This window comes from Symphalangus syndactylus, chromosome 12, assembly GCF_028878055.3.
Source record: "Symphalangus syndactylus isolate Jambi chromosome 12, NHGRI_mSymSyn1-v2.1_pri, whole genome shotgun sequence".
In the NCBI taxonomy this organism is placed as follows: domain Eukaryota; kingdom Metazoa; phylum Chordata; class Mammalia; order Primates; family Hylobatidae; genus Symphalangus; species Symphalangus syndactylus.
The window spans coordinates 135,988,722-136,011,620 of NC_072441.2; the positions used below are offsets into that span (position 1 = coordinate 135,988,722).

A 22,899-nucleotide genomic window follows, 5' to 3' on the forward strand; every position below is an offset into this window, starting at 1 on the left:
CAAACTTGATTTATGCATATTTAGGGAGTCCTCAAAAATACCTTGCCAGATAAACCTTCAAGTTTGAGAAGCTAACCCAATCTTGAAAGAAAAAAATGCTTAGAGTTCAAGAAATTGGGCTCAGGCTCGTGGTTTTGGTTTGTTTCAAGCACTGAGATACAGTGAGGAGAAGCTCTGGGTGTGTAACCAGGAAATCCAGGTCGTGGTCTGGTGCACTGCCTGTAAGCTGAGCCCAGCACCCAGCCCTCCTCAGCCTCAGCCTCCCCTCTTATGAAATGGGGGTAATAACCTTTTCCTCCTGTGGCTGCTGAGGAAACTGAGTGAGGTTCAAAAGCAATAATGAACTGAAAATGCTGTCTGCCTCTCCTGAGCTACTCAACATCTTCTCTATAAAGTACTTAAAGGTCCTCCTGGGAAACTCGCATTCTCTCACTGCCTCCTTGCACCTGAGACCACCCATCTGGCCTCTGGGAGACCCCAGCCATTCCTGACCCAGCTGTTTGGCTCCAACTGTCCTGTGGTTAGAGCAGCTAGCCGGCTGTTCCAGGAAGTCTCTTTCTCAGGCTGGGCCCTTAGGGAGGGAGCTGAGCCCCGTTTGGTAGGGGAGAAGACAAGGCCTGGGGAGGGGGCAGGGGGACCGCCAGCCTGGGAGAAGCTGTGCCGTATTTTTCAAATAACTTCATGTCCACAAAGCTAAAAATGTGGTCTGGCTTTACATATTTTATATATGTGTATATTCCCGGTACATTTCCTTCTAATTTTTAAAACCATACGTAACGTCAGGGACATTTAATCCATATGGTTCTGATTCCTTAACACTTAAATCATCCAAATGTTGTTTTGTAGAATCTATTTGCAAATCTCTTTACGTAAGTGTTTAACTCATTCTTTCTCCAGGGAATCCAGGCATGGTCCCTGGCTGAGTCTTCCTCCTCGTTCACCCTCCTCACTCCCCACTCCTCACTCGAACTGGCCAGATGTCTTGAGTGCCTCTGCCCTGGGTATCACTGCTCAAGCCCTGCCCTCAAGGCTGGGGGAACCTGGTGGGAGAAGACCTAGAGGCAGATGGCCTCCACTCTACCAGTTCCTGGCTGTGTGATCAATCACAAATTAAGCTCATCAAACCCTTTTCTTCACCTGTAAAAAGGGATAAATAAACATCTTCCAGGATTGGTGGGGGATAAAGCAAGGTGATGTGTAGAAAGTCCTTAGCTCAGAGAACAGGGCTTGCCGCCCACAAACAGAAAGGTAGGGAGAGGCACGTGGGACTGCAGAGTCATTCTTGAGGAATCTTGAGATAACAGCCCCAGGGCAGAGAAGCTGAGGCCGGAGAAGCAAAAGAACAGTGCCCATGGGAACTGGGGATTCAGACAAGGACCAAGCAGTGGCTGCAGCGATCAGAAGGGTGGGAGGTGATGGGCCTGACGCCAGGAGATGCGTGGGCAGAGCTCGGGTGGGGGTCTGGGAGGGGAGTGAGCATCCACAGTGTGCACTGCACATGGGGCCCGCCCCACATGTGCCAGGGAGGTGGAGAGGGCCCAAAGGACCTGGCAAACCATGGAGGAAGTCAACAGGGAAAGTGGCTCTCCCAGACGAGAGGGGCGTGGGTTTCCCACCTGGAAGTCTTCCACACCCGTCTGTCAGAGCACACTCATGCCCTAAGGGCCCCCATAGACCCTCCCACCTGCAGATACAACCCCAACTGCTTAGCCTGGAGTTGTGGCCCAACTCAACTGCACCCAGCCCCTGCCCAACCCCCACCAGGGTCTCTCCACTGTCTTCTCCCTCCCTTCAGGCCATTCTCCAACTTTCATACTCTTTTCAGTTGTTTCCCCTGCCTCCATGGCTTTTCTTGGCTTTTCCACTGATAAATACCTACCACTCTTCAAAATCCAACTCAAAACTCATCTCCTCTGACAAGCCTTCCTGGGAAGATTTGCAAACAACTGGCCCTTCGTTTGTGCTCTCCTAGTCTTGGTCTAACTGGGCCGTACTCACCTGGAATGAACTCTTCGGGGTCTGTGCTGGGAGCTGTGGATGTGGGGATGGATAAAAGTCACTCCTGTCCAGGAGGTCCCCTGTTCTGCGTGAGGTGGAGCCTCATTCGACCTGTGGCAGAGTGGGACTCCAAGATGGCAGCTATAGGACTCTGTGGATGTCAGTGTGAGATGGGAGCTCAGCTAGGAGGACACAGGATGGCAGGGTGGCACAGCTCCTGAGGGCTTCCCCATGGCAGGGCCTATTGGTCAGCTTTGATCTGGACACCACCAGTGCCTGTACCCGGAGAGCAGGACTCGTTTCTCCGGCAACTCCAGAAGGAGCAAATCCCAGACAGAGCTGCATCTCCGGGACGGAAGAGCAGATGCTCAGCCTAAAATTAGTCTGCTAACTGCGACTTCATCTAGGCTTTGGAGCGGATCTGCTTCTTGCATCTGCCACTGTGTAGTAGAGGAAAGGCGAAGCCCCTGCCTCCCTGTCGAGGCTGGGCAGTGATGGTGATAGCCAGCTGGGGGCCCAGCGTTCTGGAGTCTACCTGTAGTGCTTTCCTGGGTTCAACTTCACTAACTCCTCACAAGTCCTCTGAGAGGGAGGCTTAGGAGGTGCAGAGTGGGGAGGAGCCTGTCCCCCACCCGCAGGAGCTGCCTCTGCTTGGGGGTGTCTGGTTGAAGCAGAAAGGGATGATAATCAGGGAAAATTTCTTCCCACCTCTTCTTTATCTACTGTTCCCACCTCCATTCAGGCATCCTCTGGCTCTCCTATTGCCTGCCTGAGCAGGCCCCGCACTCCAGGAAGGGTAGAATCTGTTGGAGGCCTCTGTGTGGGCCTTCTTTTATCTCTCCAAAAGCCACAGCTCTCACGGTGGCCTACCAGGCCCCATGTAATATGCCCGACGCAGGGCCTTTGCACTGGTTGCCCCTTTGCCTATAAAGGCCTTTCCTCGTAACTGTGTGGCTTAATACTTCCCCTGCTTCAAGTTGCTGCTCAAATGCCACCTTCTCAATGAGGCTGACTCTAACCACCCTATTTAAACTTGTGACTCATCTCCCACCCCTGCATTCCTGGTTCTCTTACTCTGTTCTGCCTTGTTGCCATAGTCCATACCTCCTGCTAATATGCTCTATAGTTTACTTACTTATTCTGTTTCTTGTTTACTGTCTGTCTCTTTCCCCTAGAACATAAGCTCCACGGGGCAGAGATTTTTGTTCATTTTGTTCACTGATGCACTCTAAGTCCCTAGAACAGGGTCCAGCCAATAGTGGCTGAACATGTGTTACAGAATTCATGAATTCAGGGAGGATGGAGGCACCTGGGCTCAGGGCAGCATCCTGTTTTTGCTAAACATGGGCCATGGCTGCTCCAGAGAAAGCCAATGCCCTGGAGATAGGGTCCCTCTGCTGGAACTGCTTCTAGGTCCTCTCTGGGCCTCTGTTTGCTCATCTATTAACTGGGCCTGATGGTCCCTGCCCTGCCCCTCACAGAGCCTTGGGATCACACCCATGAGGACATGGTGTGTGATTATGCCCCAAACCATAAAGGGCTACCCCAATAAGTATGAGGTATGCATTTGTTCAGTCAATATCACTGTTCACCTACTGGGTGCTAGGACCCATATTGAGTGCTAGGAGTCTACAGAGGAGTGACGGCTTGTGCCCGTCTGCAAAGAGGCCCTCCCAGGGAGCGAGGCCTCTGCCAGCTATGAGGAAGAAGGAAATGCTCACTTCCTTCAGAGTTGTTGGAGACGTGAGACCCCAAAAAAGGAATATGGGGTCCTCATGGCATCTGGGGGAAGTCCTGACTTAGCCATCTATAAGGTTTCTCTAGAGAACCAAAAGCGATACGATAGACATAGAGATAAATGTAGATATAGACATAGGAAGAGACTTATTGTAAATAATTAGCTCGTGTGCTTATGGGGGCTGAGAAGTCCCATGATCTGCTGTCAGCAAGCTGGAGATCCAGGAGGCCCCATGTGTATTTCCAGTCTGAGTCTGAAGGCTTGAGACCCAGGAGAGCCAATGGTGTAGGTTCCATTCTGCAAGTGGGTAGGCTTGAGACCCAAGAAGAGCAGATGTTTCATTCTGGTGCAAAGGCAGGAAAAGACCAATGTCCCAGCTCAAGCAGTCAGGCAGGAGGAGTTTCCTCCTACTCAGCCTTTTCATTCTCTTCAGGTCTTCAGTAGATTGGATGAAGCTCTCCCATGTTAGGGAGGGTAATCTGCTTTAAGTCTACTGATCCGAATGTTCATCTCACCCAGAAACACCCCCACAGACACACCTGGAATGATGTTTGGCCAAATGTCTGGGCACCCCATGGCCCAGTCGAGATGGCACATGAAATTAACCATCACACCCTCCTCCCACCCCCAGACTGCTATTGATCTTTCACCTTCAAACCAAGACCCAGCCACCAAATTCACAGGCCTGCCTTCCCCTCCCCAGGTCTCCCCTCAACGCTTCCACCCTGCCACCCTCTGGGATGTTGCCTCTGCTTACAAGTTCGCCTGACTCAGCCCTTTCTAAATAGGACACAGCCAGGTGCCCAGGACGCTTGCTGGGATTCTTATCCAGTCAGAGTTCAGGGTGGATTTGAGGAGCAAGTTGCAAGAGATCAGCAGAAAAGCCTGGGGAAGACAGCTCTCAGAGGGCTTGTTTTTAGGCCGGAAGGTACATGGCTGACTGGACTAAGAGCCTGGAGTTCTTGAGGGATCATGGAAGCTTCCTCTGCACTCCCAGGCAGAGTGGCAGAGGCTGCCGTATTCCACCCCAGCTATGGGAAGCCTCAGGAGAAAGCCTTCCAGGTACCCCGTTTATTGAGCACCTAGTAGGTACCAAGCATAGACCCCAGAGCTCTCCTAACCTAGTAGGGGCACCAGATACAAATACTTTACTATAATGTGAGTAATATTTTGATGGTATATACAAAGCTGATTACCAGAACATCATTGAGAAGGGGGCTTTCAATTCTGCTGTGAGTGGAAGTCAGGAAAAAATAAGAAAAACAGGACATTTGAAGGAGAGCTTATAGGATGAGTTCACTAAATAGGCAAAGAGAATTTACAGCGGAGCTGGAGGGCAGGGTGGATGGGGGATAGGAGAAGGAAGGGCATGCCAGGTAGAAGGAACAGCATGGGGAAAAGTGGGGTATACAAATTCACATTGTGTTTACGGACTAGTGAGCTGTCTGGCCCAGGCCACGCCCTTCCTGGGCATGACTGCAAGTGGGAAGATTGCAAGGCTGAAGGCTGAAGGATTGGGGTTCTCACCTCTGGCCTTGAGAGGTCAAAAGGGCTGCAGTGGGAGCAGACCCTGAGCAGGGATGGGGTGAGGCCACTTCCACAGTCCTTTGCTGTGGATTCAGGCTTTTAAAAGTAGCCTTTGCACCAGGCCCCACCCCTCCCGTATTCATCTCTCTCGCCTATGTCTTCGGCAGCATTCACTGCTTTTATCCACGGTTGTCATAGCTATTTTCTGTAGTGTGCAAGGCCTCTCCGGAACCAGACTGTGAGCTGCCTGAGCACAGGATCCTTCATGCCTCATTTGTCTTGCCTTGGGATTCCTTCCTGCCCACCCCCTGCCCTACCCAGCCCTTTGCCCTGGGCTGGCCACATGGATTATATCAATCAGTTGGATGAAAGTCTCAGAAGAGAAGAAGAATATAAGGGCATCTCAGAATTCTTCTCTCCCTCTGCTACTCCCAGAACTCTTTTTTGTCGTTCCTGTTGCTGTTTACCTTGTGTTCATGTTTATAGGGTCTGATTTAATTCTCATGTCCCCCTTCCCTCACTTCATCAGCTATTGGCAAGGACTAGGTCTTGTTCATCATAGTATCCCCCAAAGAGCTTGAGTTGGGGGGCTTGGAGCTTGGGGGGGCTTCTTTATTGAGTGACTAATACATATTGCTTCTGTTATTGATACTTTAAATGCATTTTCTCTTTTAATTTTATCTGCTCTAATTTATTCCTCTAATTTTTTCCTGGGATGTGTTATTCTCCCCATTTAGCAACTGTGAAAACTGAGGTATAGGGGAGTTAAGCAGCCAGTAAGTGTCAGGACCAGGACATGCACCCAGATCCATCTTAATCCAAGCCATGGAAGTTGATGCTGTCCTTATGTACCCCCTTGGTGGGCACAAAGCCATGGGCAGGGTAAATATTTGTTGTTATTGATGATCTTGCAAGTCCCTTGGCTTGGGGAAAACCTGTTCTCACAGCTGCCAGGGGAGTGTGGCTTGACTAGTCTTCTGATTTCCTGGAACTGAAGGCCCCGCCTTCCCACCTGGGGCCTGCTGAGCCCTGTGGGAGTCCCCCAAAATGCTGGTGAAAAGCCAGAATGAGGCAGTCTCAGAGCCCAGGCCAGACCCAAGTCTCAGTCTGAAGTATAGGAAAAGAGGATGCTTTTGTCATTTGGGGAAAACTATTCCACGAGCTTGAGGCCAACTGGCCTCCTGTAGTTGCTGGTTACCAGGCAGCATGGTCAGAGCAGCCGTGTGTTAACAGTTCAGCATGCTCTGAATATCTGTGACATTCCTAGAGCTAAGATTTGGTCATGCACAGAGATGCAGAACCTAAGGGGGCAACAGACACATGAAGAAATGACTCTCACAGTGGGGCACAAGCCAGGACAGTCTGTATCAAGAGCTGGAGGCTCATGGCGAAGGAAGCGGCCAACACTCCCTGGGGGCCAGGGAAGCCTTCACAAGGGAAGTGGCCTCTGAGCTGGCCTGGAAGACTGAGTGGGAGCTGGCCAAGCAGATGGGTGAGGGGAAAAGTATAGGGAACTGCATGTGCAAAATGCACTTGGCAGGCTCAGAAACAGTGAGAGATTCTGTATGGTGGGAGCATAGGGTAGATGGGGAGGTTTGGACTGGTAAACTGAGGCTCTGTTGTTAAAGGCCCTAGTAGACCAGGTGGTTTCGCTGAACAGGGACCCGCTCGAAGGTGTCCTAGAGAGTTCTACCTGTGTGGAGAATGGACTGCAGGGGTAAGCTGGGCACAGTGCCACGGAGAAGGCTGTTGGAACTTGTTGGTGATGGTGGCCCGAATTGAGGCACCAGGCATGGAGAAGGGCTTCTGGCCCTGGGCTTGAGAAGATTGATGCCCACATCCATGAAGATGAGCAGTATGAGAGGAGGAGGATTCTGAGTCACCATATGGGAGGACAGTAATTGATGCTACTGTTTATTGAGCACCTACTATTTTGTACTCTGAAGAGTTCTATTGCAGTATCTTGTCAAAACTTCCCAGCAGCCCTTGGAGATGAGAACGTCAAGATCAGTGACATCAAGTAACATGCCCAAGGTGACACAGTAAGTGTGGGGCTGGAGTCAGAACCCAGGTCTATGTGGCTCCAAGGCCCATGCTGTTACCCACAGCATCGGGTTAGGTCAGGAAGCTGGAAACACGGTTCTCAGGCTGGAGAGAAAGGATGGGAACTGAGTCTGGAGGGTTGGACCTCAGGAAGGTGATATCCATAAAATGCAAACTCTAGTCTCTGTCCCAGGACAGAAGCTGCATGTGTGCAACAGGTCTATGAAGAGAGCACCTACCATACACTTGCGCATGCGCACACACACACACACACACCCACACACACACACACCCCAAACAGGAAAACGACCAAAGCATCTGAGTCCAGGAAAGCACAGCAATGGGGATGGAGGATGGAGAGAGGATGGTTGCTAAGTCAGTATAAGACCTAAACATAAATAACCCAGAAGGCCCACAAGGCCTGGTTGCTCAGCCCCACCCCACCTTAAAAGTGCTCCCAACACACTGTGGTGGTCCCTAGCTCCTTGGGAGCAACAGTGGGTTCCAAAAGTGTGTCTAATTTTGCTGTTATAAGCTGGAAACAAAATTCCATAGAGATAGCCTTCTAGATGGCAGATCGGATGCCAAACCTGCCCTCTGCTCTAGTCTGTTTTAGCTTGTAAAGTCTTTACAGTGTGATGCTGGCTTTACAGCAGATCCAGGCCGTGTGTGTGTGTGTGTGTGTGTGTGACGTTTCCGTGGAAACAAGCATTCAGCATTCTAGCCTGGGACACCTGGATCACAGTTTTCTTGAATTGTAGCTCCAGAAGTAGAATGAATCTTATCTTTCCATCTTTTATGCCCCTACTCCGCCCCTCTCCAACGTTGTCAAACAGCAGTGTAACATTTAGCAAGTTACACTGGATATCTGTTTACCTGTCAGTCTCCATCCATGAACACAGGCTTGTGTATTACATGTTCCCAACACAGAAATGGTGCCTGATTCATGTTTGAGGAATGGAGGAATGTGGGAAGGCCCCCAGGGCCAAGTACTGGGACTTTCTCAAGACCTGGCCCAGTTACTTGCAGGGGATGGGGCTGATAGGAAGGAACTGGCACCTGGTACCACCTGCCTTTCAGATACATGGTGGGAAAGGTGCCCTGCACCCCACCTCTGCCTTTCTGCAGACTGGTGGAGGCCTGGTCTGCAGTTGGGGGCTCACAGAGCAGAGTCGAGGTCAGGCTGGTAGCCTCGAAGCAGGGCTGCCTGCCCCCACCTTCTTTCTCTGAGCTCTGAGGCTGGAGTCCTGAAGACCTTCTGGCTTCCAGTGAGAATTGGCACCAGAACTGAGGTGGGGGCTGAGTCTTGAAGTGGGGACAGATGGTTGTGGGAGGAGCTAGGTGAGGGCTCCCCAGCTGACACTCCTGGCCTGGAGAATGACTACCACTGGAAAGGCCTGTGTGGCTTGGAAGGCTCAGGGGAATCAAGTCTGACTGTGTCTGGTACAATGAAAGGGCTTGACAAATTGCATTTTCCTTCATCCTTCCCCTCCACCTCGTTAGGGCCAGCTCAGGACTCCGTGTTTTGGAGGGTTAGCATGGGGATATCCCAGGCTCCCTGATGGCTGCAGAGGAGTTTGTCAAGAGAAAGGAGGAGACAAATCCCAAGCCACCCCAGTCTCCTGAGCATTCAAGCCAGTCTAGCTGAGAACCCCACCTTTCATCCCAGTCCCCAGCCAGGGACCCTAGGACATCAGCCACAGTTCTGGGTTGGGTAAATTCTCCCCCATCCTCTGGTTAGTTTATCTTAGGATTTGTCCCTCAGGACCATTCATTCACTTAACAAACATTTGTAAACGTATCAGTCCTGGGAGGGGAGAGGGATCAAGATGGAAAGTTCGCTGAAGCTCCCAGTCTGAGGAAGAGGAGGCCCCCAATAACTGACTTCAGTGTGAGGTGATGGGCAAGTCTGTAGAGGCAGGAACTATTGAGTTGCCTGTGGCATCATGGAAGGTGACCAAATCCACTGGGAGGGTCCCTTGAGGCCAGGCCACCTCTCAAAGGGGAGGAGGATGTCATTCAACTTGGGGCAGGAGCAAGGCTGTCATCTGAGCCTGTGTGTGTGAATGATAAAAAGTCACCCCTCAGGGCATATGAGTTATAACAAGGCACCCACCTCCTCTGCCTGGAGTTGCTTTCAGCCAGAAAACGGGAAGCAGGACAGTGGGGGCAGGGCAGAAGTGGAGTGAGGAGCAGGAATCTGTCCCAGGGGGCACCCCACCCCAGTTACCCTGCTCAAGAGAAGGACCTGTATCAAGGGCAGGCTTGGATTCAGGGTGTGAAGGACAGCCGGAGGGGTGGAGAAGACATTTCAAAGGGAAAGCCTGTGTGAAGACCTCAAGAAGTGGAAACTGGTGCCAAGTGGTGCATGCTGGGGGTGGTGGCTGGGCAAATGGCAGGGTGGGCTGAGCTCTGGGAGATGCAGCTGGTCCGTGGGGCCTTGCATGCCAGATCAGGAAGTGTGGTCCTTCCCTTTGGGGCTTTGTCAGAAGGAGGATGACCCAATTAGAGCTGGGATTGGGCCCTAGGAGCTGATGGAATTTGAGAGAGACTGGGGTGGTGGTGATCCACAGAACAGCTGGGCAGCTTGGCAGCTGGTCAGTGGGTTTGCAATCGTGTACGTGAGTGTGCAGACCCATGTCCAGCTGCAATCACACCTGCCTTGACTCTCTGCAAGCCCTAGAGCCATAGCTTCCTCCTCTCTGCCCCTAGGAGTATAGTGCCTCTTAGAAAGTGGGGGTTCCCTCCATTAAAGCTGGGGGGTCTGGGAGGAGTCTATTTGCTCTGATCTGGCTTTGGAGGAAGGGTGGCGGCTCTATCAGAGGCTGTTGTATAAAGGCACACAAATGCCCAAGGCCACTAATCTGCCCTTTGGGCCTAGAGAAGTTGAGGGCATGACTTTGGAGCCAGAGGAAACCTGGAGCCTCCAAGGATCCCCCTGGGCCTCAGACTTTCATGACCCTGAAAGGGAGTGCTTGGTTAAATTCTGCATCCTAGGCACTTAACTTACCTCACTCTAGGCCTGGCTCAACCCCACTCTACACCCCCCACCCCCAGCTCCATTATCTCCTCCTGAGGCTGTTCCTGGAGTCAGCCAAACCCAGGGCCAGCCCTGGTTCCACTGTGGCAGACGGTTAACCTCCGCCAAATAACCTCTGGTGGGCATCAGTGAAGTAACAGATCACTGAGAGAGCTCTCAGGGTCCTGGCCTTCCCTCAGACCTGTGGGGGCCTGGCTGGGAACTGGCTCAAGTGTGCTTGATCCTGGCCAGAGCAAGGACCAGAGTGACTCAGGCCCAAATCCCGAGATCCAGCAGCTTCTGGTAAAGTCAAGCCATTGGGAAGCCCCGGGGTGTCCCCCGCCCCCACCCCAGGCCTGAGCCCAGGGAGGCCCTGGCAGGCCCGCCCCGCCCAGAGCTCATTAAAGCGGATTCCCGCCTGGGGAGGCGCGGGCTTCCCGGAGCCGGGCTGGCACCCAGGGGGAAGGCGGGGAGCGCACACTTTGGGGACGGCGATGGACGCCCGCTGGGCCCGGGTGCGACCAAGGCGTGGCGCCGAGCGGCAGGGCCCCGGCGGCGGCGACCGGGGCTTCCCTGTCTGCCCTCCCTAGAGGGCCCAGGAGGAAAAGACAGCGCGGGAACCGGGGCGGGCGCGGAGGGAGGGGCGGCGCCCGGAGTGACACGGCCTGTCACCGAGGAGGCCGGCGCGCAGACCCTCCCCGCGGCCGCCGGCAGCCAGGGATTCCCCGGGCGAGGAGACCCTCCCCTGGCAGCCGCCAGCCGCGCCCGGGACCATCTGCGACCCCGGCCGCGAAGGCATCCCGGGGTGGCCAGCAGTGAGGCCGAGCGGGCGGGAGAGGCGCCCCGGGCCGGCGGCGGGGTCCCCGTGCTCGGCGACAGGAAACTCTGGGGAGTGAATGGAAAGAAGTGGGTGGTCCGGCCCCTGCGACTTCCCCTGACATCACTGCCCAAATAAGGAGCTTCCAAGCGGCCGCGGGGCGGCCCGGAGCCGCGCCCGCCGCTGGCGCCCGCCCGCCAGCCCGCCCCGCGCCCACCCCGCGCCGCGTGGGCCGCCAGCGAGCGCCCGGGGCACCGCCGGGCGGAGCCGAGCCGGGCGGAGCCGAGCGCGCGGGCGCTGCCGAGCCGCGCGGAGGCCGGGCGCGCAGCCCAGCGCAGCCCAGTCCAGCGCGGCGCAGCCCAGCCCAGAGCAGCGGAGCCTCGGCCGCCCTCAGGTAAGCAACGAGCGCCCCGCGCGCCGCGCCCCCGCCGCGGCCTGGCAGCCCAGGGGCCGGGCACCGCCGAGCGGGCGGCAGAGGGACCGGAGGGAGGCGCGTCGGTGGGAGAGGGCTGGGCGCGGGCGCGCGTGCAGTAGTGCGTCGGTGCCAACTCCCGGGACCCTTGGAGTGAAGGGCCCCGGCTTCTTCGCAGCCTGCGGTGGCCTGATGCACGCGCTCTCAGCCAGCGTTTCCCAGACACTACTTCTGTTACCACCCTAGGGCGACACAAGCGTTCCCGCGTTCACACACTTCTCTGGCACACTCGCGCCTGGCACGGCCGTTGGCGTGCACAGCCTCCTGTGTCCAGCGCAGACTCTCGCCCCGGCGCGGCGCTCACCCCTCGCACCTACGCATACCATGGGACACGGCACACCCCGGGGGAGCTGCTCAATGGGTTTGGCAGCCCTAGCTTCCCCCAAGGCCATGCAGTTTCAGTCTGTCAGAGCCCACCAGCCTGGGGCTCCTCGGGGCTCACTGGGAGTGAGTTAAACTAGCATTGCTCTGGATCTTCCCGAGGAGCCCCTCCTCCCGGCATAATGACACCTGGCACTGGGGGTACATCCTAGCGGGTTGTACCTGGCATGGTCAGGAGGGTGTGGTGACTGGGAGAGAGCTACTCCTACTTCACAGCCTGGATGTTTCCAGAGCGGCTTCTACTCCAGGGGCATTACTGAGAGCACCCTCCCCAACCCCCCTTAATCAGAGCAGGGTGCTTGGGCTTCAGACAGAAGTGGTGGTGGCTGCAAAACAGGTGCAGATGGCATCAGCCTTGGCATCTTACAGGGATCTCTGCATAGTGGCCACAGTTGTTTATCTATAAAAATATAATGTACTGATTGATGTTTCATCAAGGACATAGGGGAAACTGATAGAGCCAAATTATGGGTCTATCCCTTAGTGACTCTGGGCAGACTCCTTCGTCTCTTTTAGGCTGTGTTTTATCAAAAATGGAATGAGTGTCCCCAGAGGTATGTTTTTAAGAAAGATTGAGATCACGTAAGTAAAAAATGTTTTGTAGATGTAAAGCCTTGTGCACGTGCCAGTAACTGTGGTTTGGATGATTTCTGGGCTGGTAGTTGTCATGGCTCTACTCTGTGAGTTAGAACACCGTTTCTGTTCCATCATCTGCAAAAAAGGGGCCATTAATAAGTGTCCTGTGTGCCTAGTAGCAGATTTTCCCAGTGTGTTCAGTGGATTGTTAGTTCTGAAAGCTGTTCCACCAGTAAAGGTTTCCCTGTTAGAGTAAGAATGGCAAATTGTGCAAGATCTCTATTACCCTTTTGGCCAATTACAATCCATAATGGCAAATGAAAGGCTCTGAGAAGTCCTGCAATAAAGGACTCTTTAACTTTGTCCAACCCAGCATTTTTTTTCTAGTTGCGGGCCCTTTTCAAGTTAGTAGGCTTGCTCTCCAAGGAAACAGTGCTTCAGGGGCTACCCATAGAGATGATGCAGTGTTGTACAGTTGCAACCAAACTTTGAGAGCTAAATTCTAATTGGTCTGTTTTAATGGAGAGTAAGCAGAAGCCCAGAACAGTTAAGAGGCTCATCTGAGGTCACACAGCTAAGCAGTGGCCCAAGATCACCCAGTGGTTAGTGGTAAAGCACGGACCATAACATGACTCCCCATCCAGTGCTCTCACCTCATTGAATGACATCCAGAAGTTGAGAATTTTCCTCTAGAACCAGTCTTGCTGCTTTGTATGGACACTTCGCAGAGTGTGTTTAAAAAACATAAAGATTCAAATGATTTATTGTTGAATGAATTAAGTGATGACCAGTTACCTACTCTGTGCCATTCATTTTGGAGACTTTAGCATGTAAAGTTCAACCAGATGTGGCGCCTGTGGTGAAGAGCTTGGTAATGGTACCACAGTCATCTCTCACACATGCACACGTACACACATGTGTGCACTCTTACACACTCAAGCACCCACTTCTACACACAAGTTTGTTCCTACACATGCACACACCCACAGCCCATTCCAACTCACTCACACACGCCATCCTGTATACTCATTCGCACACACAACCCTGCTCCTCTACACACACCTGCTCCCATGCACTGTCACTTATGTGATCCTGTATACTTGTTCCTACTCACACATCTGCTCCTACGCACACTCTCACACACACACATTCATCCCATTGTATTCTAGGCTGCAGCTATGAGGTAGTTGTGGCAATGGGGATATCCCCTTGTCCCCATGTCCCTAGAGCTGGTGGGGGGGTGCCTGGCACTAGCTCCCCAAGATGACTACTGAGCATGTGGGAGTGCTTTGCAGGGCCAGTCCAATGCTGCATTTCCTCCATGTCTCCCAGTTTCTTCCATTTTCTCCCATATTTGCGGATATTGGCCAACTATTGCTTGGTTGCATGTGATGGGACAGCCACAGCTCTGGCTTCTCCTGTGCTGTTTGCTTTAATCAGTGTCAAAGCACTATGAGGGCAAGGACCGCAGCATTTAGCAGAGAGCCTGGCATAGAGGAGAAGGTCAATAGCATTTATTGAATGAGTATCTGTCAGATGCTAGGATGGCCATGACCCAGGCCAACATCCAGGGGGATTTGATGAACATGTTTGCTGAGTGCCTGCTGGGCCCTGGGCACCATTCTAGGGACTACAGCAGTGAAAACTATTTAATCCCTTCTTTCAGGGAGTTTGCATTCCAGTGGGAAGAGAAATAATGAATATTAATGGATCAGATAAAGCTAAGTCGTCATATACACTCTGAAGAAACTCAAACAAAGCTGTGTGATGGAGAATGCCAGGGAGGAATGGAAGAAGCTACACGTGGGGGCCCAGAGAGTTCTCTGAGGAGCTGACATTTATCTTGAGATCTGAGTAATGAAGAAGTGACAGCCTTTCAAAGCTTTGGGGAAAGAATATTTGCCATAGAAGAACAGCAGGTACAAATGCCCTGTAGCAGAAAGGAGCTGGGCTAGGGATCAGGAAGAGGCCATACTTGCAGTTCGCTGCTGATATTCTTGCCAGCACCCTTTGGAGGGAGTAACTGCTGGTGTTTGATCTGAGACCTACTTATCTTCCTGGTTCAATCACTAAAGCCAAGCAGTGCATCCTGGGCTTTGTGGGGCGGGGCTGCCCTCTAGATCTGTCCATCCCCAACCCCTGTAAATGAGGAAAAGGTCAGACTCCTAAGGCCCCTCTTAGCTCTACCGTTATAGAATTCGATGCTCTGTTCACAGGAGGTTTGCAGGAGACAATTCAGGTGGTCCATCTGGAAGGATTGTGAATTAGTTGTGCTGCTTCCATTATTAATAACCATGATGTCATACATCTGTGCGGTTCCTGATCGGCTGCAGAGCACTCTCCCTTATTATCCTGTTCACTCTGTGGACTAATCTGCCAAGCGGGGGATGGGATGGAAAGAGCGCAGACACTGCCACACACTGCCGCAGACTCACCCAGGCCACTTCACCCCCTTGAGCCCCTGCTTCCTCCGCTGCAGAGCAGGATCACAGGAGAACCTGCCTCTCGAGGCTCTTGGTGGGGTGAAGTGAGAACATGCACGTCAAGGCCCGGGGGTGTAGCAGGCACTTGGTAACTGCTGGTTCCTGTTTTACAGATGAGGAACTCAGAGCTAAGAGGGATCGTGACTTTTTTTTGTCTGCTTCTGTGTCCCTAGTCTTCCCAGCCCAGGGCTCCGGGTCCATAGTGGGCTTTTAATAACTATTAGGTTGAGTTGAGTTGCCTGTGGTCAAATAGCTGGTTTGAGCTAGGACTCAAACCCAGGACTTTGGGCTCCAAAGTCCTTTTTATAAACATCACGCTGTTTGGGAATAATTGTCATTAACAAAGACAAACCTTCACATGCATTTGTGGATGAGTTATTGTTGCTTGGTTGAGAATCTTAGAATTGGAAGGTCTCAGTGGTTTTGAGGTGTGATATTCTTTGTAAACCAATTAACAGATTTCTTAAACATTTTAGAACCTTCCAGAAGAGGGTGTAGTTGTGAGAAAACGGTCTGAGAATTGAGAGCAGTGGTTCTTAACCAGGGGTGCCAGGTGCTGTCACCTGAGGGCTTTGAACAGAAGAGCTCCAAGTTCCACCCTGATTGTCTGATCAGAGAGTCTGGGGACGGCATGTGGGCATGTGGAGAAGTGCCCTGGTGCTAGATGTTCTGCCTGGGATGAGAAGCCCAGCCAGCAGGAGGCCCAGGAAGTCAGGCAGGCCTTCCATCTGCCTCCCATTTCCATCTGTCCTTGGCTGTGGCTCCGACCCCCTTGTCCCGGACCTGCAAAGGCCACGTGGTAGGAGCATGAGCGATGGCGTCCCACAGACCGGAGTTTACATCTCCTGCTTTCTAGCCCTGTGCCTTTCCTATTCGCTTTGCCTCTCCTAAACCTCAGCTTCCTGATCTGTGATGTGGGAATGCTCACACTTACCTACAGGGTGACAGATGTCTCATTAGATACCTATGCCTGGCACTTAGTAGGTGAACCATAAACAATAACTAGTTTCAGTTGTTAGGATGAATAATTACTGAGAATAATAAAAACTGCAGTATTTGCGAATGAATCAGCTGCTCCTAAAGGGGGCAATAAAATAGACCAATTTGCCCCAAACACCAGCCTTTGGGAGGAAGGTACATTCCGTGCCGTAAGCATCAGTCTTTGGGTGAAAGAATTACCAGCTCCGCCATCTTCCTAAACCTCTTCATTGTATAACCATTGCTCCATGGAGAGCTGAGGGCTGAATGGGGACCAGGGTTAGCATCACTTCCCATGCCTCTGACAGATCGATGGGCTCAGAGACGAGGATGTGAGCTTTGGATATCAGTGGGAGTTTAGGCTTGTGCTCATCAGCCTGGTCTCTTGCTCCTGAGGCCACCGTGTGGGGCAATGGGGGTGTAAACACCCGGCTTGTGGGAGTTTCGGGAGGTTGTGCTTCTCACCTTACTCTGTCATTTATTCATTTATTCAACAGTGGATTGGGGCCTTCTGGGGGCTTAGCTCTGGGCTAAGCACTAGGAGAGAGCCTGCATCCCCAAGAAGCTCAGAGTTGAGCAAATCCACCACCCATAAGCCACATGGCCATGTGCAAGTTGCATTTCCTCTCCAGGTCTCAGTTTCCTCATCTCTAGAATGGGATCATTCTGGTTACATCCCCAGAGGAATATTTTGTTGTTTTTAGGGACCCAGCCCAACAGGCTCTGGAGTGCTGTCTAGGCCTTAGGGTCTCTGATGGAGTGGTCGGGCAGAGAGAACAAGGGCTTCCTTACCAGGAGGAACTTGACTCTGATGCTGGTCCTGCCCTTTTCTCACTGTGTAATTTGCTGCATTTTTAAGTTCTCTGTGTTCCATTTTCTTCATTTATAAAATGTAGTTATAACACCTTCATTGCAGGGCACTGTGAGTGTTAGTTGAGATGGTCATATAAAGTACCTGGCTCTGAACAAATGCAACCCCAGTTTCCTTTCTGTCTGGCTCTTAACTCTGCTGCCTGGTGCATTGCTGCTTTGGAGAGTCATCTCAGCCCATCAGTGCCCAAGTTCAAATACCCAGGAATGGTCGGGGTAGGCAGACAATCAGATTAGAGCTCCAGGTAATAAGCACGTATGTGTCCCTTGGTGAAAGGCAGGCATAGGGAGATGGTTGCAGCCCACAAAGGAATCGGGGCCAGGGTATGGAGCTGGGAGTCCTGGGTTCTGTTCCTGGAACTGCCACTAAGTACTGTGTGTCATTTGCCAGTTCCCTCCCCTGTCTGAACCACAATGTCCTCAGCTGCAGGCTGGCCTGAGGGATCCCCTGGGTTTCTTCCTGCTCTGAGAAGTCCATGGGCCTTTGATGTGCAAGTGCTGAGTGAATACAGTAAGGAAGTGAACTGGCTGCGTGTGGGGGTGTGGGGATTTTACCAGCTTTTTCTAGCCTGGACTCTGTTGGAATTGATTGTGTGAGGAGGCCAGCAGACAGGCTCTGGACAAGGAAGAGACTGTGGTTTCTAATTGGCAGAGCCACTCCTGGAGAGGAGGGAGGCAAAGAAATGTTAATGACATTAAATTAAATTAAAAGAAAGGCATTACCCTGTTTTTTTTCTTAAAGAAGACCCAAAGGGCTCTGAGCCACCTGCTTCCCAAATAGCTTTGCTCTTATTTGAATTCAACAGTATGTTTGGGTGTAAAGAGTTGTTTTCAAGTTACCAGGGTGGAAGCAAGAGATTACAGAGTAAAACCAAGCATATAGTCATTCATTTAGCAGACATCTGTTGAGCCCTCACTATATGTCAGGGCTCCTCTAGGCACTGGGGTACAGCACTGACCAAAACAGACCACAATTGGGGCTCTCAGGGAGCTCATAAACTAGTGGAGGGAGGCCAATCGTGAACAAAGGAACACGGCAATAGGGAATGTGTCAGATGGGGTCAGTGCCACGGAGAAGCATGAAGCAGGGCGGGAAGTTAGAGAATGCCATGGGGAGGGATTCGGGGCCTCTTTTCTCTCTCTCTTTTTTTTTTTTTGAGATGGAGTCTCACTCTGTCACTCAGGCTGGAGTGCAATGGCACAATCTCTTCTCACTACAACCTTCGCCTCCTGGGTTCAAGCAATTCTGTCACCTCAGTGTCCCCAAGTTGCTGGGATTACAGGTGCCCGCCACCACACCTGGCTAATTTTTGTATGTTTAGTAGAGGCGGGGTTTCCCCATGTTGACCAGGCTGGTCTTGAACTCCTGACCTCAAGCAATCTGCCCACCTCGGCCTCCCAAAGTGCTAGGATTACGGGCGTAAACCACCGCGCCTGGCCTCAGAGGCTCTTTGCTGTAGGATGGTCAGAGAGGGTATCACTGATATGGTGACCCATGAGTGGAGCCATAAAGGAAGTGTAGAACTGAACAGACTAAGGAAAATTTCCTTTCTCTATGGGGCACACGGAGGTCTATGGAAACAGCTCATTTGAAGCTGGAAGGGTCAGCTCGGTCAGACAGCTCAGACTCTGCGCTGTCCTGCTTTGGAAACAGTGTATCAAGTCTGCTTAATGATAATCGTTACAGCAACTTTAATAATAATAATAGTGAGCCGCATGGGACAGGGCTTTAAGCCTTCAAAATGTCTTTCCACGTAGACTGTCTCATTCAGCTCTCTCACAAGCTAGAAGGTATTATCTCCAGACTGCAGTTGAGGAACCTGAGAACTATAGATGTGGGGTGACCAGCCCAGGACTGTATCAGAAATGAGGGGCAGTGTGGACAGTCAAACCCAAACTTGCTGCCCACTGGATACTGTGTTTCTCCCTGCAGGGCAGCTGGGATCCACCGTAGTATCCAGCATACCCCCTTGTGGGCAGTAGAGAATGGTATCTATTTCTTGAAAACAATAATAAATCCACAGATGAAGGAGGCATAACAACTAAATACCATGTTGTATACTGGAATGGATTCTGGAACAGAAAAAGGACATTAGTGGAAAAACTGGTGAAATAGTTACTAGTAATGTACCAATGTTAATGTCTTAGTTTTGACAAATATACCTTGTTATGTAAGATGTTCACATGAAAGGAAACTGGGTAGAAGCTATATGGGGTCTCTGTTCTATCTTTGCAACTTTTCTGTCAATCTAAAACTATTCCAAAAATGAACATTTTATTTAAAAATAAATGAATGAATCCATATACACTTCCACTAGCTGTCCTCCTCAGGGTTGCTTAGGAAAGCCATAAAGAGTCATTAAGTAATTAAATCTCTGCTACTGGTCATCCTAAGCATACTATCCCGAGTTGCCTGTGTGAGAAGGAGCAAAATTACAAACCAGTGCCTGTAACAACACTGGCAGAGGAATTTCCTATTGGAGATTCCTTCCTCAGGGACTGCCCCCAAGTGAATTTCATGTATACTGTATGACTTACATTTTAACCTATGCCAAGTATGCCCTTTGTATTTGGTGAAAGTTCACCAGCTCAATTTCACTTGATGCTATAACAGAAAGAAACATAGTTTTACTTGTAGAGCTATATCAAGTGACTATATATCTATATAATGAACTGCAGTGACAATAGCTGGGAAGGAGTAGGTGCAAGGAGAACAGAGTCAGAAGAGTCAGAGGGCTGCAAAGGCCTTTAAAGGTAATCTGGTTTTCTTTTGCAGTAGAAAACATGTAGGCCCAGGGAGAGGTGTCTCATGGAGTGGATGAAAGAGAACAGGGGCCAGGGGATTTTGAGGCTTAGTGCCTCATTCTCCATTCACAGAACAAGTGAGTTGGCTTAGGTGAGTCTCTGGGGACCCTTGGGCTGAAAGCCACTCAGCAAGGGATTGATCCAGGCCCACCCTTCAACTGCTGAGCCACACAGCTGAGCCTGTGTAGGACACCTGGCCTCCTAACGGTTTCTTGCCTTGGCATGCGAACATTTGGTGTCGCCCTGAAATCTAGGAGAGGCACCAGATGCCCAGGTGGGCAGGAAACCATCAGCATCATGGGTTGATTAGAACCCATCTGTTTTTTAAAAGGGTAGGATATCTGGGCTCTTTATTTTAAGGAAGCTCTGATCTTATGAAATAAAGAAGTCCAGCTTTTCCCATGGTGTGTTTGTAGATCACAAGTGCCATGGGGTGTAAAGATGTGTTACAGGGAGAAAATGAAAGTCCAATGGCCAAGTACATTTGGGAAAGTTTAAAGACCCTTATCCTGCAGGAGTTCTCAGTCTTTAATATGCAAAAGTGCATTGGGTATCTGCAAAATAGTATGTGTGTGTGAGGGTTGTGAATGTGACTGTGTGTGTAGAGGTGGGTACTGTGTGCAGCTTTTTAAGATTAATTGATCAGAGAACAAATATATATGTAATATACACACACACACGCACACACACACGCACACATTTAGACACATACAGAATAGCTGGAGAAGAGTTCCACAGAAAAATATTTTGGGAAATGCTAAGGTTATCTGAGGTCAAAGCTAAAAAAATTAAAGTGAATAAACAGTGACTCAAAACTTATTTCTGCATGTTAGTTTCAGCATGTCACTTTCTCACATTTTTTCCCACTTTGTTAGCTTAATTTCTTTTTTCCTCAGAAGAAAAATGGCATGCAAATGATCCTTCTCCCCTCCCTACGTGCGGTGCTCATGGGAGGCAGAAGTATTGTGTGTGCTCATTGAGACGAGGGTAACCAAGCTCATGTGACAAATCAATGGTGGGTTTGTAACCCAGAAACCCACATGTGACATTGGTGTTTAGGAGCTAAAAAAGAACCTTATTTTAAAATGCCACTAAAGACCAAAAACCCTTTTGTCATGCATAGCTTTCACACGCAGAGTTGCCACCACCTGCGTATACCCAGGTGTGTTTGTTACCCCGCAAGGCAGGCTTCTTTACTGGTCAGTGTGCCTGGTCAGTGAAAATGCTCGGTGAGGTGGGGACACCCTCTGATTTGATGATGATTTCTCACTAGGCCGATCTTCACCTGACTCCTTGTCCCAGCCTTTCACCCCTCCACGTTGCTCGTAGGGTGAGTCCTGTAGACTGCCTGGCCTGCTCTTTAAAACTCTTCCCATCCTGGGCCTTGCCTCAGTCTCCACTTTCCCTGATCCTCGGCCCCATGTGTAAATCCTGCCCCATGCCAAATCCTGCTCCTCACTCCTCCAGGCACGTCCCCAAGCATGTCAGGGTTAGGGGCCAATTCCATGCTGTGATTGCCTCTCGTTGGAAACTGGACTTCAGTTTCCTTAACTGGCATATGAGAATAATACTCTTTTAAAGGCTCTGCAAATAAAGCAAAGGATAAATAACAGAGAGGGAAATTTTAAGGGAGAATTTTCTTTCTCTGTGGATTAGATGGCAAGGGATATGTGGGAAGGCTTCAGAAACAACTAATTGGTGATGAAGTGGTTGGCTTAGCTAGTCCTTCAGACTCTGGCGTGTTCTTATCTGACCTGTGTGACCTCAAACAAGTTACTTGACATCTCTGAGCCTCCCTTTCCTTGGCTATAAACATGGACTGCTGTGACCACCTCTCAGGGCTTTGAGTCAATGCTGTGAAGTTTGTCAGGAACCCAGAACAGTGCCAGGTGCATAGAAAGCTATGTATTAGTTATTATTTAAAGAATTATTAGTTAGAAAATTATTGTTCTATCAACTATCTAAAACCGTAGCCAAGTTTTAAAAAATGTGCAAAAGATAAACAGATAGTACACAGATATAAAAATGGCCCGTAAATATATGACTAATGCTCTAGCCACTAAAAGAACCAAAGATTGTAAATTAAAAATGAGATCGTTACTGCCTAGAGGTGGCAAAATGTAAAAAAATAAAAATAAATAGGGAAGATGTAGTACTCGCAAGGGCCAAAGGGTCTTGAGAATCTAAATGGGTATCAATGAAAATTATAAACGCATATTCAGTCATCCCTTGGTATCCATGGGGAATTGGTTCCAGGAGCCCCTGAGGGTGCCGAAATCCACAGCTACTCAAGTCCTTTATAGAAAATGGTGTAGTGTTTGCACATAACCTACACACATCCTCCTGTATACATAAGTCATCTCTAGATTATTTATGATACCTAATACATTGCCTACATATCACTTCATTTATGTGGATCACATAGTCCTTGGCACACAACAAATGCAAGTTTGGCTTTTTGGAACTTTGTGGATTTTTTTTTTTTTTTTTTTTTGAGATGGAGTTTTGCTCTTGTTGCCCAGGCCGGAGTGCAATGGTGCTATCTCGGGTCACTGCAACTTCCGCCTCCCAAGTTCAAGTGATTCTCCTGCCTCAGCCTCCCAAGTAGCTGGGATTACAAGCGTGCGCCACCATGCCCAGCTAAATTCTTGTATTTTTAGTAGAGACGGGGCTTCACCATGTTGGCCAGGCTGGTCTCGAACTCCTAAACTCAAGAGATCTGCCGGCCTTGGCCTCCCAAAGTGCTAGGATTACAGGTATGAGCTACTGTGCCCGGCTGGAATTTTTGTTCCAACTATTTTTGATCCTCGATTGGCTGAATCCCTGGATGTGGAACGCACAGATAGAGCTGACTGTACGCACTTTGGTCCAGTAATTCCCTGGCTGTAGAAAAATATGTACTCAAAAATATATGTGTACAAAAGTACTCCCTTGTAGCATTGTTTGAAATAGAGAGAAATTGGAAATGACCTCAGTGTCCAGCAGAGACAATGCTTAAAAAATTTATGGTGCATTTGTGCCAGAGAATACTTTGTGGCCATTTCAAAAGAAAGAAATGATCCTTCAGGTCTTAACGTGGGAGGATATTCAGAACGTATTCTTAACTGGAAAAAGGTTTCTGTGTAATATGTTTAGGACAATCTCATTTTTATACAGGAAAAGTTAAACAGTTAAGTCTGTGTGTGCACATGT

The 22,899-nt window shown here is 50.4% G+C and overlaps 1 protein-coding gene across 7 annotated transcripts in view; it reads left to right on the plus strand.

Moving 5' to 3' along the window:
* The window catches only part of HIVEP3 (HIVEP zinc finger 3), a 527,761-nt gene that overhangs the window by 359,055 nt on the left and 145,807 nt on the right, over positions 1-22,899 (plus strand). Inside the window, exons 1-2 of one of the 7 annotated variants that reach the window (XM_063625159.1) lie at positions 11,422-11,536; positions 14,238-14,490. The exons of 3 other annotated variants lie outside the window; for them this stretch is intronic. The gene's annotated coding sequence lies outside the window, so the exon portion shown is untranslated. Of the gene's footprint in view, positions 1-7,276; positions 7,298-11,399; positions 11,537-11,710; positions 14,491-22,899 lie in introns of those variants that run through there. 3 more of the 7 variants (XM_063625160.1, XM_055255400.2, XM_055255401.2) reach the window with 3 other exon arrangements.